Source organism: Aquarana catesbeiana, linkage group LG03 (genome assembly GCF_042186555.1).
Source record: "Aquarana catesbeiana isolate 2022-GZ linkage group LG03, ASM4218655v1, whole genome shotgun sequence".
Classification (NCBI taxonomy): domain Eukaryota; kingdom Metazoa; phylum Chordata; class Amphibia; order Anura; family Ranidae; genus Aquarana; species Aquarana catesbeiana.
The window spans coordinates 269370062-269383341 of record NC_133326.1 but is presented as its reverse complement, the minus strand read 5'-3'; the positions used below and the strand labels follow the sequence as shown (position 1 = coordinate 269383341).

Here is a 13280-nt window from a genome sequence, read left to right as displayed (position 1 = left end):
AGTTCAGTGTGGGTAATTGTTTGAATCAGGTGTTTCTGTATGTGGCATGGTAGAATCCACTATAGGGAAGAAGGATAAATTATACCTAAAAGGTATAATTCTGAAAAGTTGGACCGGTGCACTATAGATCCAGGGACTTCCACTTGTTTTTATATTTTACACTTAATAAAATGATGGTGATGCACTAGGTCTCTACGCCCTTCTCTTTTGTTTGTTTATTGTTTTTCTAGAGTCCCTGATCTTGTGAGGGCAGCATTGGCAGTACATTTCCATTTTGGCAGAGGTCTAATGGATATCATCTTGCATCATTTGTTTCATTTCTCATGCATCCCTGAACACTACTGTGTCAAAGTGTTGACAACCAATTGCACTGCCAGAGACAATAAGACCCTAGCCACATTGGCAGGTAAGGTGGCAGTATGGAACCTGACAGTCAGAAATGTGACTTGAAGGAGGCTATGGGGTTGATTTACTAAAATTGGAGAGAGCAAAACCTGGTGCAGCTTTGTTGATGATAGACAATCAGCTTCCAACTTTACCTTGTTCAATTAACCATTTGCCTTCTGGGCACTCTTCCCCCCTTTCCTCCCAGGCCAATTTTCTGCTTTCAGCGATGTCGCACTTTGAATGACAATTGCGCAGTCATGCAACGCTGTCCCTAAAAACAATTTTTGTATATTTTTGAGACAGATAGAGCTTTCTTCTGGTGATATTTAATCACCACTTCGTTTTTTATTTTTTGCTAAAAAAAAATTAAAAAAGACCAAAAATTTGGAAAAAACAAAAACGTTTTTCTTAGTTTCTGTTATAAAATTTTGTAAGTAAGTAATTTTTCTCCTTCACTGATGTGCACTGATGAGGCTGCATTGATGGCCACTGATAGCCTGCACTGATGGGCACTGATGAGGTGGCACTGATATGCAGCACTAATGAGCACTGATAGGTGGCACTGATGGACACTAATAGGTGGCACCGATAGGTGGCACTGATGGACACTTATTGGTTGTACTGATGGGCACTGATAGGTGGTACTTATGGGCACTGATATGCGGCCCGGATAGGCAGCACAGATGGGCACTAGTTTGTGGCACTTATTTTTGGCACTGATTTTTGGCACTGATGAGTGGCACTGTTGGTCACTGATGAGCAGGCACTGATGAGCACTGAAAGGCAGCAGTGACTGGCATCACTGGGCACTGACTGGCATCACTGCTGGGCACTGTTGGGGCTGCACTGATAATTAGGGCACTGATGATCACTGATGATGATTATCTGTGCAGATCTCCCCTTTGAGGAAATGCTGCTGATTGGCTCTCCTCTCCTCACACCTGTCAGTGTGAGGAGAGGAATGTCAATAATCGGCATTTCCTTGTTTATGTGTGATCAGCTGTGATTGGACACAGCTGATTACATGGATAAAGAGCCTTGTCATTGGCTCTTTTTATCAAGATCGGTGATGCGCCGTGTCCCAGGGTGAGAGTGAACCTCCGATCGCCACACTGTGCACCCCGCGTCGCAGAACAAGAGAGCCACCTTGCGCCCGTAATTTCACAATGTGGTGGTAAACACTCACATATACCCAGTGAACAGACCTCAGCTGATACACAGAAATTAAACAAATCCTCCTACATAAGTTGTACCTACTTATCTGCAGTCTTCTTTTCTCTACATTTGTTAAAAGTCCAGAATTTATAAAGCTTGCCTGAGCTATCAGAAAAAGGGGGTGGGGAGCTGAATTTACACTCTGCAGGGCTCAGTGAAAAGAGCTCTGAGAGCTGATTGGAGGGAAGGGACACACCCCCTATACACAGCACAATAACAGAGCTGAGGCTGTCAATCAGCTGGAGATCCCTCCCCTGTCGCCATTTTTTTCTTGGTGTCTTTAAAACTTGTCAGAAGTGATTCATGCTACTAGAGGAATGAAGCAGCAGACAGAAATGACACTAAGTGGTCTTAATTGAGACAAGTGCTCACTATAGATGATATGGTTTGTTCATATTTCATGTCTGAGGTTTACAACCACTTTAAACTTTGACAAAAAAAAAAAACCTGGAAGCCGGTTTCTATGCTGCTTTAGTAAATCAACCCCTATGTGTCACCCTATACAGCCCCGCTACAATAGGCCATGTTAACATCTGGATATGGCAGTACTTTGGATCCCATGTTTCTAATATGCTGCTGAAAGCCTTTGGCAGCATCTTTATTTTCTCGTCTTTTTTTTGTTTTTGTTTTTTGCCATCTGTCAGATACAACATTGAAAACACCCTTTAAAAATGAATACAAAAACTTCAAAAACTCCTTTGGGTTATTTTCCACATGATCTGTTAAGCGGGATAATTGCATCTTCTAAAGTAAACAGGTGTAAATTGATTATCGCTGCTGGGTAATATGATTGTGTGAGATGTACTGAGAAGCAATTCATAGCTTAGAACAAAAACTGTACTGTACTATCCACCCACTTACCCTACAACAATAAATCCCATCATGCCTTCTTTCATTTCTCTTGGCTAACATAACTTTTTTTGACATATTTGTTATTAGTAAGCCACTGAAAGTGTAAATGATAACAGAAAATAAACAAATATGTGTAAGATTAATTTTTTTCTAATTAACAATTTTATGGTGAAATCGTGGTACACTGTGTATCCTCGGAAATCATAAAATTAATTAATGAGACCACGACACAAATAAGTTACTGCTTAAATATCAGCACATTTCACTCTTCCTTACATGCAAAGATATAGCATGCATGGGATTGGTACAACGTATTACTGTAATAAAGAGGAGCTACAGGACAGCATTAAAATGAAATAACAAATCAACAAACCTAATAAGACGCTGACTTAATGATAGAAATTAGAGATGCTTCAGATTCAGCCTAATAAATGAATGTTTTAATTGGGTTACATTACTTGAAAGCATGAACTACAAAATTCACTTGCGTTCAGGATATAAATGTGCCCCTTTATCATTTTGCAAAGTATCCATTATTTTTGATGTATGAATCAGCAATATATGTATTCTTGTACTTGAGTTTGAATCCCATTAGTTGCCAGAGCCTTTATAGCATTTTTTTGCACACGAGTAAAAAATCATTTTAGGCTGGAAGATTAACTAAAACTCCCAAAACATTATATACTTTCTGAAAGCAGAGTCCCTAAAGAATAAGAAAGTAATAGATGCAGGTTTTTATGTCACACGATATTAGTGTAAGGGTTTATCAAGTGCAAAATGTTAGTAAAATATACAATCCTAATAATTTTGGGGCATACAAAGCAATATATTACTCAGTTAGTGTAAAAGATGAGGTTGCATGGGGTAAATAGATATCCAACATGTTAAACCATAAAATTGTGAGCACCCGTGAAACTGCGACAAACCTTGGTACCTTAAATTTTTCATAGGTGATGCTTTAAAAGCCCCTACAAGTCATCAATTTAGAGTTATCTATAAATAATGAGCCTTCCTAGGCTTACTTGCTAGTATTAATATTGCTCTTACTCCAGCATGTGTAGTACAATCAAAGTTTTTGTGAGTAGGCACCCCAACGTTTGATTTTACATTCATATGTGCGTGTGTAGGGTAGGGCTCAACTTTTTTTTTTTTGTGAGGTTTTTAGTGCTTGGGTGCCTTATTTTTAATTACATAGGAAGAAAAGGTGACAGGTTCTTGTTAAAGCAGTGTTCCACCCGCAAATTTCTTTTTTTTAAAGTCAGCAGCTACAAACACTGTAATTGCTAACTTTTAATAAGGACACTTACCTGTCCAGGGAGCCTGCAATGTTGGCCCCCCCGAGGCCGATCCATCCTTCGGATCAGGTGCAGGCGCCGCCATTCTAATTAAGTGAAACCGGCAGTGGATCCTTGCAGCTTCGCTGCCCGTATCCTACTGTGCTTGCGCGAGTCGCGCAGCAGTTTGTGAATGGCGGCTGTATTCTGGGACCCACGCAGGTCCCAGAAGACAGCGGGGGGGGGGGGTTCGCTGAAGAAGAGGATATGACATCCTGCGCCGTGGACCGGATGGATCGGAAGTACAGGCTGTGCTTCATAAAAAAGTATATTAGAAAAAAAAAATTTACTATCCAAAAACGAGGGGTGGAGAGGTGGTCTTTAGTTTAAGACCACCTCTCAAAAGTGGGTGGAACTCCGCTTTAATGATACAAGAACATATTTGGGGGGCACACCATACAATGCATTTAAATTCAAGATGGTGCTGCTGTAAGACCTATAAACAGTACAAAATATTTTACAGCGCACACATACAAGAATGACATTTCCTGCAGGGCTAGTTAAAAACACCTGAACACCTGAACATATTAAAAAAATACGGGGGTTTGGTCACACTATATGGTCATATAGTGCTAAGCCCACTTACTGCGACAAAGTACCCCGAATTAGTGGGTCCTACACAATATTTTGTATTTTTTGCTCCGCTTTAATGAGACATCAGTGGTCTAAAAGACCCCTGATGTGTCACCTGCCCTCCAGTAAAGTTAACCTCCCTGGCAGTATTCCCGAGTTGGGCTCGTGGTGGATTTTCAGAACCAAAAGCGGTAACCCCAAGTCAGACTCGGGATCGCATCGCAGGATCCAGGAAGAGCTGACTTACCTTGTCCCTTGGATCCTGCGGTCTCCCTGCAGTGTGAGCGGCTTGTCCTCCGCTCGATTCATCACAGAGCCGGGCTACGTTCCCTGCGAGCATTGCGACGCACGGGGACGGAGAACGGCGCCAAATTCAAAAAGTGAAACACACACAATACATACAGTATACTGTAATCTTACAGATTACATTACTGTATGAAATTATTTCACCTCCCTTTTGTCCCTAGTGGTTTCTCCAGTGCCCTGCATGCAGTTTTATATTATAAAAACTGTTCTTTCTGTCTGGAAACTGGAGATTGTCCATAGCAACCAAAACTGTCCCTTTACATCAAAAGTGGTTTTAGACCAGCTAGAAAACAGTGATAATAAATTAGAATCACTTGCAGAATTGAGCGATAGTAATTTGTGGGGAGATCCGTCATCAAACACTGAAAAGTAATGACAGTGACAATTCTGTAACTGAGCAAATTTCAGTGTTTTTGATTTGATTACATTATTGAATAATTTTTATTATTATTATATTATTATTTGGTATACTTATTTATAGTTATTTATTATATTATAATTTATGATTTCATGTTTCAAACTTTATCATACCCGAGATGTCTGCTAGACTCTTGTTTGGACAGATTTAAGTGAGTTATTCCTAAGAATTACAGGCCTACAATATAAAACACCAAATTTCCATGCAAAATAATTGTACCACTTTCAGCATCAAAAATATGAAATAATCATACCGCCAGATACTGAAATTAATGTTTTACACATGGCTTCAGTGTTCTTAGTAGGAAGGAGAGATCGTACAAAAGGGGATTCATTGATCTCCCTCCCTCCTCTTGATTAAATCTTTATTCATAACAGTCTTCTTCCTCAATTTCCCCCACTGTGAGGGGAAGAGCAAAGGTCTCAAATGTAAACAGAAGTATTGTTTACAATTGTGATCTCCGTGGCTGACTATCTCAGTGATCACAAGGCACAGAACTATTCTGATTGGCTCTGTGCATTTTGCCTGTGATCTGCACCTCGATCACAGGCATTATGCATGAATCCAGGCACACGCATACAATTCCACTTTAATATGATGTAACAGCAAAGTGCACGTAAGACTATGAAAAAAGAGATTATTAGCACAATGTCTATGTGACTATTTATCTATCCAGTATATGTGTCTTACCACCTGCAATCATCTTGTCAAGGTCTATAGAGAAATGTGAAGGTGTAAAACAAGGGTATATTTCTCATTTTAAAACCTTAGGCCGCCCAAAGCTCTTATCTTAGTTATATGTGTATGTTGTTCAGCTGACCTGCAGACTGGCTTTTTATATGGCAATCCAGCAATGGGATTTTACCTTCAGTATTTTTGGTTTAACCTCTCCTGCCCACTCTATAGTTACACGCTAACTGCTGAAGCATAGGGAGTCTTACACCTTCTGTTATATTCTACCAAGTGAGGAATCCAAAATAGAAAGAAAAAACTTTTAAAAAATAGAGGAACATAAGATGCTAGTGGGTGATTCAGCTAGTCAGCATTAAATAAGTACAGAGAAGGAAAAAACATATTTGATCCCTGCTGATTTTGTATGTTTGCCCACTAACAAAGAAATGATCAGTCTATAATTTTAATGGTAGGTTTATTTTAACAGTGAGAGACAGAAACACAAGAAAATAATCCAGAAAAACGCATTTCAAAAAAGTTATACGATTTGCATTTTACTGAGTGAAATAAGTATTTGACACCTTCGCAAAACATGACTTGGTACTTGGTGGCAAATCTCTTGTTGGCAATCACAGAGGTCAGACGTTTCTTGTAGTTGGCCACCAGGTTTGCACACATCTCAGTAGGTATTTTGTCCCACTCTTCTTTGCAGATCCTCTCCAAGTCATTAAGGTTTCAAGGCTGACGTTTGGTAACTTGAACCTTCAGCTCCCTCCACATGTTTTCTATGGGATTAAAGTCTGGAGACTGGGGGCGTGGCCTGACGAGGCATGTGAGCAGACCTGCTGCACGGAGCTCCTGCTGAGAATCCTGCCTTATATCCTTTCCTCACCACCGTGATCGCCCGTTTTTGCCCCAGAGAGCTGCCTGACACCTCCTGGAGACACCCGGTGCTGATTGCTGTGCGATTGGAGCCGATGATGACCCGGGGGAACCGAACGGAGACCGAGGCCTGGGAGTCCCAAGCTGACCAAAATGGCGCCGGCCGGTCTCAGCCTCCTAAAGCACAGCGCGGCCTGGAAAAGAAATCCGAACAGGGGGGTAAGTCCAGCAAATCTCCTAAAAGCAAGGAGCATTCCAGGGACATACTTTATTATGCTCAAAAGCTGGCCGGACACTCTAATTCCCCTCTGCATGACTCCCCCCAGCCCTTATACACCTCTGAGCTGACTAACAGGGAGGATACAAGCAAGCTAGATGACACAGTGCCATTAGATCTGCAGCAGGATCTCATGTCTGATCCATCTGACTCCCCCACAGAGGACAATGTACAGCCTTCTCTAAGTGAAATCCTACATGCTGTGCACAAATGCACTGCTTCAGTTGATGATTTGAAGGAGAAATTTGGAGGCCTGAAAGAAACAGTGTCCCAAGCGCCAAGATCTACAAAAGATCAGGGAAAGAACCACAGCAGTGGAGGGCCGGGTGAGCGACGTGGAGGACCAGTTGCCCCCCCTTCACAGAGATGTCAGGATGGCCACTCAAAATGCCTTTCAAGCCCTTAGTAAAACCGACGAAATTGAGAACCGCCTGCGACGCAATAATGTGCGCATAGTGGGACTCCCTGAAAAAGTGGAAGTACGTGACCCCACTGCCTTTATTGAAGAATGGCTACAGGAAGTCTTTGGTAAAGAAGCTTTCTCTCCCATCTACACAATGGAAAGGGCCCATAGAGTACCCCCACGCCCTCTTCCCCCCCGGGAACCCCCCAAGATCAGTGCTGGCCAGGCTCCTGAATTACAAGGACCGGGAGGTGATACTGAGAATGGCCAGGGAAAAAGGCAGCATTAAACACAACGGCACTAAAGTATCATTTTACCCAGATTTTTCCGCCGAAGTACAACGCAGGCGATCAAAATTTGCAGATGTTAAAAAGAGGCTACAGAGGCTGCAACTATCCTATGCAATGATGTTCCCAGCCAAGCTGAGAGTAACGGCCAACGGACAGAACCACTTTTTTGAAAACGCACATGAGGCTGCAACATGGCTAGATCATAATGAGCAAGCTCTGCGCCGCCAGGGCCGGGACGACGGAGCCGGATAAACCAGAGATGGCAGAAGAAATGCAAGAGAAAGCAAGGCGTTCATTTCTTTTCCCTTTTATGTATACCAGTTTGAAGAGGAACTATACCAGTTATTTACACAGCGAGTGACTACCACTGAAATACCGTTATATCTTTCACAACCAGTTTTGTGCACTTGAAGCACAGACCTGCACAGGGGACGATATCGTGCAGAATAAGTAGAAAATGCTTGAAGTCACGGGATACATGGCTAATGTTTCAATGCCCTGTTGGCATTAATATCCAGGACAGATCACATACCCTACAGTTTCAGGACAGTTCTGGATGTATGCGCCACGGTGTGGCGGGACCCAGGACCTTCAACACAATCTGTTCCTACTTTTGCTTTGTTTTTTTTTCACTGTTTTGCCGCGCAGTTGCGCGGGAGTATCCATCCTTACGGAACACTGAGCTTCCATTGGGACAACTTTTTATTGAAAAAATACTTTTTGATGCAACAAATTCTAATGCTCATGGGTAACCATATAACCAGATCAGCTCTGACTCTCAGAAGAATCTCCTCTCATTGTATTTTTAAATATTTGCAATGGTATCCACGCCCATAGTTTCATGGAATGTGCGCGGAGTGAATGACCCTTTAAAAAGGACCATGATCTCCTCTGGTTTGCGCAAATTCCATTCGGCCATTATTGCCCTTCAGGAGACACACCTCCTGGGAGATAATGTGAACTGCCTGCAATATGCCTGGGTGGGCAAGTCCTATCATTCCACTCACACCGCCTATTCCCGCGGGGTGAGTGTACTGATACACAAAGCTTTGACATACCAGGAGCTGGACTCGCTGGTGGATGGTGCTGGTAGATATGTATTCATTTACTGCAAGTTGTATACCTTAACATTGATTATAGCCTTTATATATATTCCACCCCCGTTTTCACGGGAGGTGCTACAGTTGTTGCTGATGTACCTGGCGGGCAAACCTGATGTCCCACTGCTGATCATGGGAGACTTTAACTGCTACCTAGACCCTAAATTGGATAGGCACCCCCCAGTCCATTCTCCTAGGGGTGGTAGGGGTACGGCACTCAGCCTCCTAATTCTGGAATTAGGTTGGACCGATGTTTGGCGCATACGCAACCCCAATGTAAAGCAGTTTTCATGCTTCTCTAAAACTCACGGATCCCTGTCCCGTATAGACCTTAGTATAGGCACCCCCAACTTGCTAGAATATATCTCTAAGATAGAATACTTCCCTCGTGGAATATCTGACCATTCACCTGTGACTATATGGCTGACTGCTCAACCCCCAACCTCATTACCTAGGGCGCCATGGAAGCTCAACGCCTTTTGGCTGAAACTGTTTAACTCCCCAGAGCGAATCCCTAATCAAATAGAAACATTCTTTAACTCTCATAAGCATTTAACAGGTAAAATTCAAACCTGGGAAGCCTTTAAGGCCTACCTTAGGGGAGTATTTATTGCCGAAATAGCCACGGTCAAGAGAAATTCCTCAGCACTATTGGAGCAGGTTGGAGATCAGGTGTGCCAGCTGGAGCTTGCATATGTTACTGACCCTACAGACTCTGCGAGGGAGGCTTGGATTTCGGCCCAGGATTCACTGGACCGCTTGAGAACCTCCGCCGCAGAATGCAAAAGGATCTTTAGCAAACAGGCATTTTATGAAGAGGGGGAAAAAACGGGACGGTTATTGGCAAAAATAGCCAAGTCCCAGCAACTGTCTCCAGCGGTTGGGGCGATTCGAACAGCCGGTGGAAAGGTGGTCAATGGCCTGGATCAAGTTCTATCAGAGCTAGCATCCTTTTACAAAGATCTTTATAGTGCGAGGGATGACTACACAGATAACGAGCTAGAGGTATACCTTTCAGGGATTGATCTGCCCTCTCTATCTGAGGAGGCTAGGCAATCACTGGAAGCTCCCCTGACACTGGAAGAGTTACAACATGCGGCATGTTCCTTTCCTACGTGCAAGGCTCCAGGAGAGGATGGTATCCCCATGGAGGTTTTTGCCCAGTATGGCGAGTGGATAATGCCACACCTTCTGGAAGTGTTCAATGACTCGCTTAAAGAAGGCAGTTTGCCAATCTCCATGACTAGAGCTAATATAATTTTATTATTGAAACCTGGGAAGGATCCGGTTGACCCAGGCTCATACAGGCCTATTTCACTACTGCAAAGTGATGTTAAAATCCTGGCTAAGGCCCTGGCGCTTAGGGTCAACCGGATCATTGACTCCATAATACATCCCGATCAGGCTGGGTTTATGCCGCAAAAATCCACTGCCACCAACCTTAGACGCCTATTTTTAAATATGCAGCTGCAGTCAGATAATGAAGGGAGCAGGGCTCTGCTCTCCCTGGACGCCAATAAGGCGTTTGACAGTGTGGGCTGGAGATATCTATGGGCGGTACTGTCAAAGCTTGGGTTTGGAAGTCGCTTTATAGCATGGGTCAAACTGCTGTATGCCTCCCCAAAGGCGACTATCAGGATGTCAGGTAGGATGTCTCATGCATTTGCTTTGGGCAGGGGCACAAGGCAGGGATGCCTCCTGTCTCCCCTGCTCTTTGCCATCGCCATTGAGCCATTGGCGGCTGCAGTAAGGGCCAGTCGGGGGATCACGGGCTTTAAATATGGGAACCTCCATGAGAAGATTATGCTGTATGCTGACGACATGATGCTTTTCCTGGGGGACACCACAATGTCTTTGGCGGAGGTGACAAGAATCATAACTGGGTTCGGCCATTTTTCTGGCCTGACAATTAATTGGTCTAAGTCGGCTCTGATGTTGCTGGACGAGGGGGGAGAGGTGAATTTACCGGATTCCTGCTCGGTTCCAGTAACGTCATCATTTAAATATCTAGGCATACAAATTTCACCTAAACTAGCGGAATATTGCCCACTAAACATACACCCCCTGTTATCCAGATTTAGGGACAAAATCAACACATGGAACAGGCTCAAAATGTCACTGGCGGGCAAAGCAAATTTAATAAAAATGATTCTAATGCCGCAGCTACTCTATTTTTTACACAACTCCCCAGTAGTGATACACCTGAAGATCTTTAGGGTGGTTAACACTCTTTTCCGGAAGTTGCTGTGGAATTCAGGCACACCTAGAATCAAGCTGGAACAGCTACAAAACCCTAAGGACAGCGGAGGGCTGGCAGTACCCAACCCTTGGCTGTACTACATAGCAGCTCAGCTGCAGCACTTGGTTGGATCTATGAACCGAGACCCTGCTGGCTCATCGGCGCAGTTAATGCTGATTGGGACAGGAGCGGAAACAATCCCACTGGGCCTGGAGGCCCAGTTGTTTCACAAGTCCAATAAACTAACACCCACTCTTACTTTAATACAGAAAATCTGGAACAAGGGAAGGCAGCTACAGGAAGTGACAGGTTTCACGGAATACAGCCCAATATGGGGGAATCTTTCGTACGTCGAGCTAGCAAAGTTGCAACAGGGTCCCAAATGGCGCTCATTTGGTATTATCCTTTTATCCCACATATTTAGAAATGGCAAGTTGCTGACGTTTTCAGAGCTACAAAATAAATACAACCTCCCAAATACTATGTACTATTCTTATATCCAGCTCAAACATGCGGTGGACACACAGGGAAAAGCTGCTCCCTGGACACTGTCAACCACCCCTATTTTCCATTTGATACAGTCCAGCACAGAAACTAAAGGATTTATCTCATATTGCTATCAAATGCTATTGATGCAACTTTTGAAAGCGCACCCGACTAAGGCATCGTCCCTATGGGAGCAGGACATAGGCCCAATTACGGGAGATCAATGGGAGGAAATTCTGCAATTCATTAATATATGTTCTCTCAATGTGGCCCAAAAGGTATCCCAACTATATATCGTACTTAGAGTGCATTACACCCCACTTAAACTTTACAATATGGGTAGGAGGCCTGATCCTATATGTAGCAGATGTGAGCGAAATCAAGGTGATCTCATTCACCTACTATGGAGATGCCCAAAACTCCATAGGTATTGGAGTGAGGTTATTGGAACACTTAATCAAGTGTTCCAGACCACTATTCCCCTTGATCCAATTCACTGTATTTTAGGAGCCCTAGAAGATATTGTGACGGAAGAGATGACTAGACTAGCACTTACTAGAGCACTGTTCCAAGCACGCAAACTTATATTACTTGGCTGGAAATCGGCCTCGCAGCCATCAGTGAAATCTTGGATAGCGCATATGGGTAACACCCTGATTATGGAAAAATATATTTACCAACACAGAGGCAGTTCCAATAGATTTGAGAAGATTTGGGCACCATGGCTAGATACCCCTGGACTGAGTCCTAGGGAGCTGGCATTGTCCAGACTGTTGCAGTGCCCCGGGGGGGGGCCCATGAGGTTCTGTAAATGATTGCTGACCGTAAAATGGTAGAGCATTGAAATGTTACAAGATTTTCGGTAACAAATGATGAGTGGAATGTAATATGCAATATTTACATGAATGTATGTTGTTGCATGATGCTTGTACAATGGAAGCTATGTGAATTTGCTCAATAAACACCTTTCTGATTTAAAAAAAAAAAAAGTCTGGGGACTGGCTAGGCCACTCCAGGACCGTATTGTTCTTCTTGAGCCACTCCTTTGTTGCCTTGGCCATGTGTTTTGGGTCATTGTCATGCTGGAATACCCATCCATTACCCATTTTCAATGTCCTGGCTGAGGGAAGGAGGTTCTCACCCAAGATTGATGCGGTGAAGTTGTCCTGTCCCCTTAGCAGAAAAACACCCCCAAAGCATAATGTTTCCACCTCCATGTTTGATGGCGGGGATAGTGTTATTAGGGTCATAGGCATTCCTCCTCCTCCAAACACGGCGAGTTGAGTTGATGCCAAAGAGCTCGATTTTGGTCTCATCTGACCACAACACTTTCACCCAGTTCTTCTCCGAATAATTCAGATGTTCATTAGCAAACTTCAGATTGGCCTGTACATGTGCTTTCTTGAGCAGGGGTACCTTGCGGCACTGCAGCATTTCAGCCCTTTATGGCGTACTGTGTCACCAATTGTTTTTTGGTGACTATGGTCCCTGCTGCTTTGAGATCATTGACAAGATTATCCCATGTAGTTCTGGGCTGACCTTTCTCTTGATCATTGAAACTCCACGAGGTGAGATCTCGCATGGAGCCCCAGATCGAGGAAGATCAACAGTTATTTTGTGTTTCTTCCATTTGCGAATAATTGCACCAAATGTTGTCACCCCCTCACCAAGCTGCTTGGCGATGGTATTGTAGCCCATTCCAGCCTTGTGTAGGTCTACAATGTTGTCCCTGACATTCTTGGACAGCTCTTTGGTCTTGGCCATGATGGAGAGGTTGGAATCTAATTGATTGATTGCTTCTGTGGACAGGTGTCTTTTATACAGGTAACAAGCTGAGATTAGCAGC

At 43.6% G+C, this 13280-nt stretch overlaps 1 protein-coding gene across 1 annotated transcript in view; it reads right to left on the bottom strand.

Annotated features, from left to right (window-relative positions):
• PTPRR (protein tyrosine phosphatase receptor type R) overlaps nucleotides 1-13280 on the bottom strand; it is a 283853-nt gene that overhangs the window by 234258 nt on the left and 36315 nt on the right. The gene's annotated exons all lie outside the window — the stretch shown is intronic.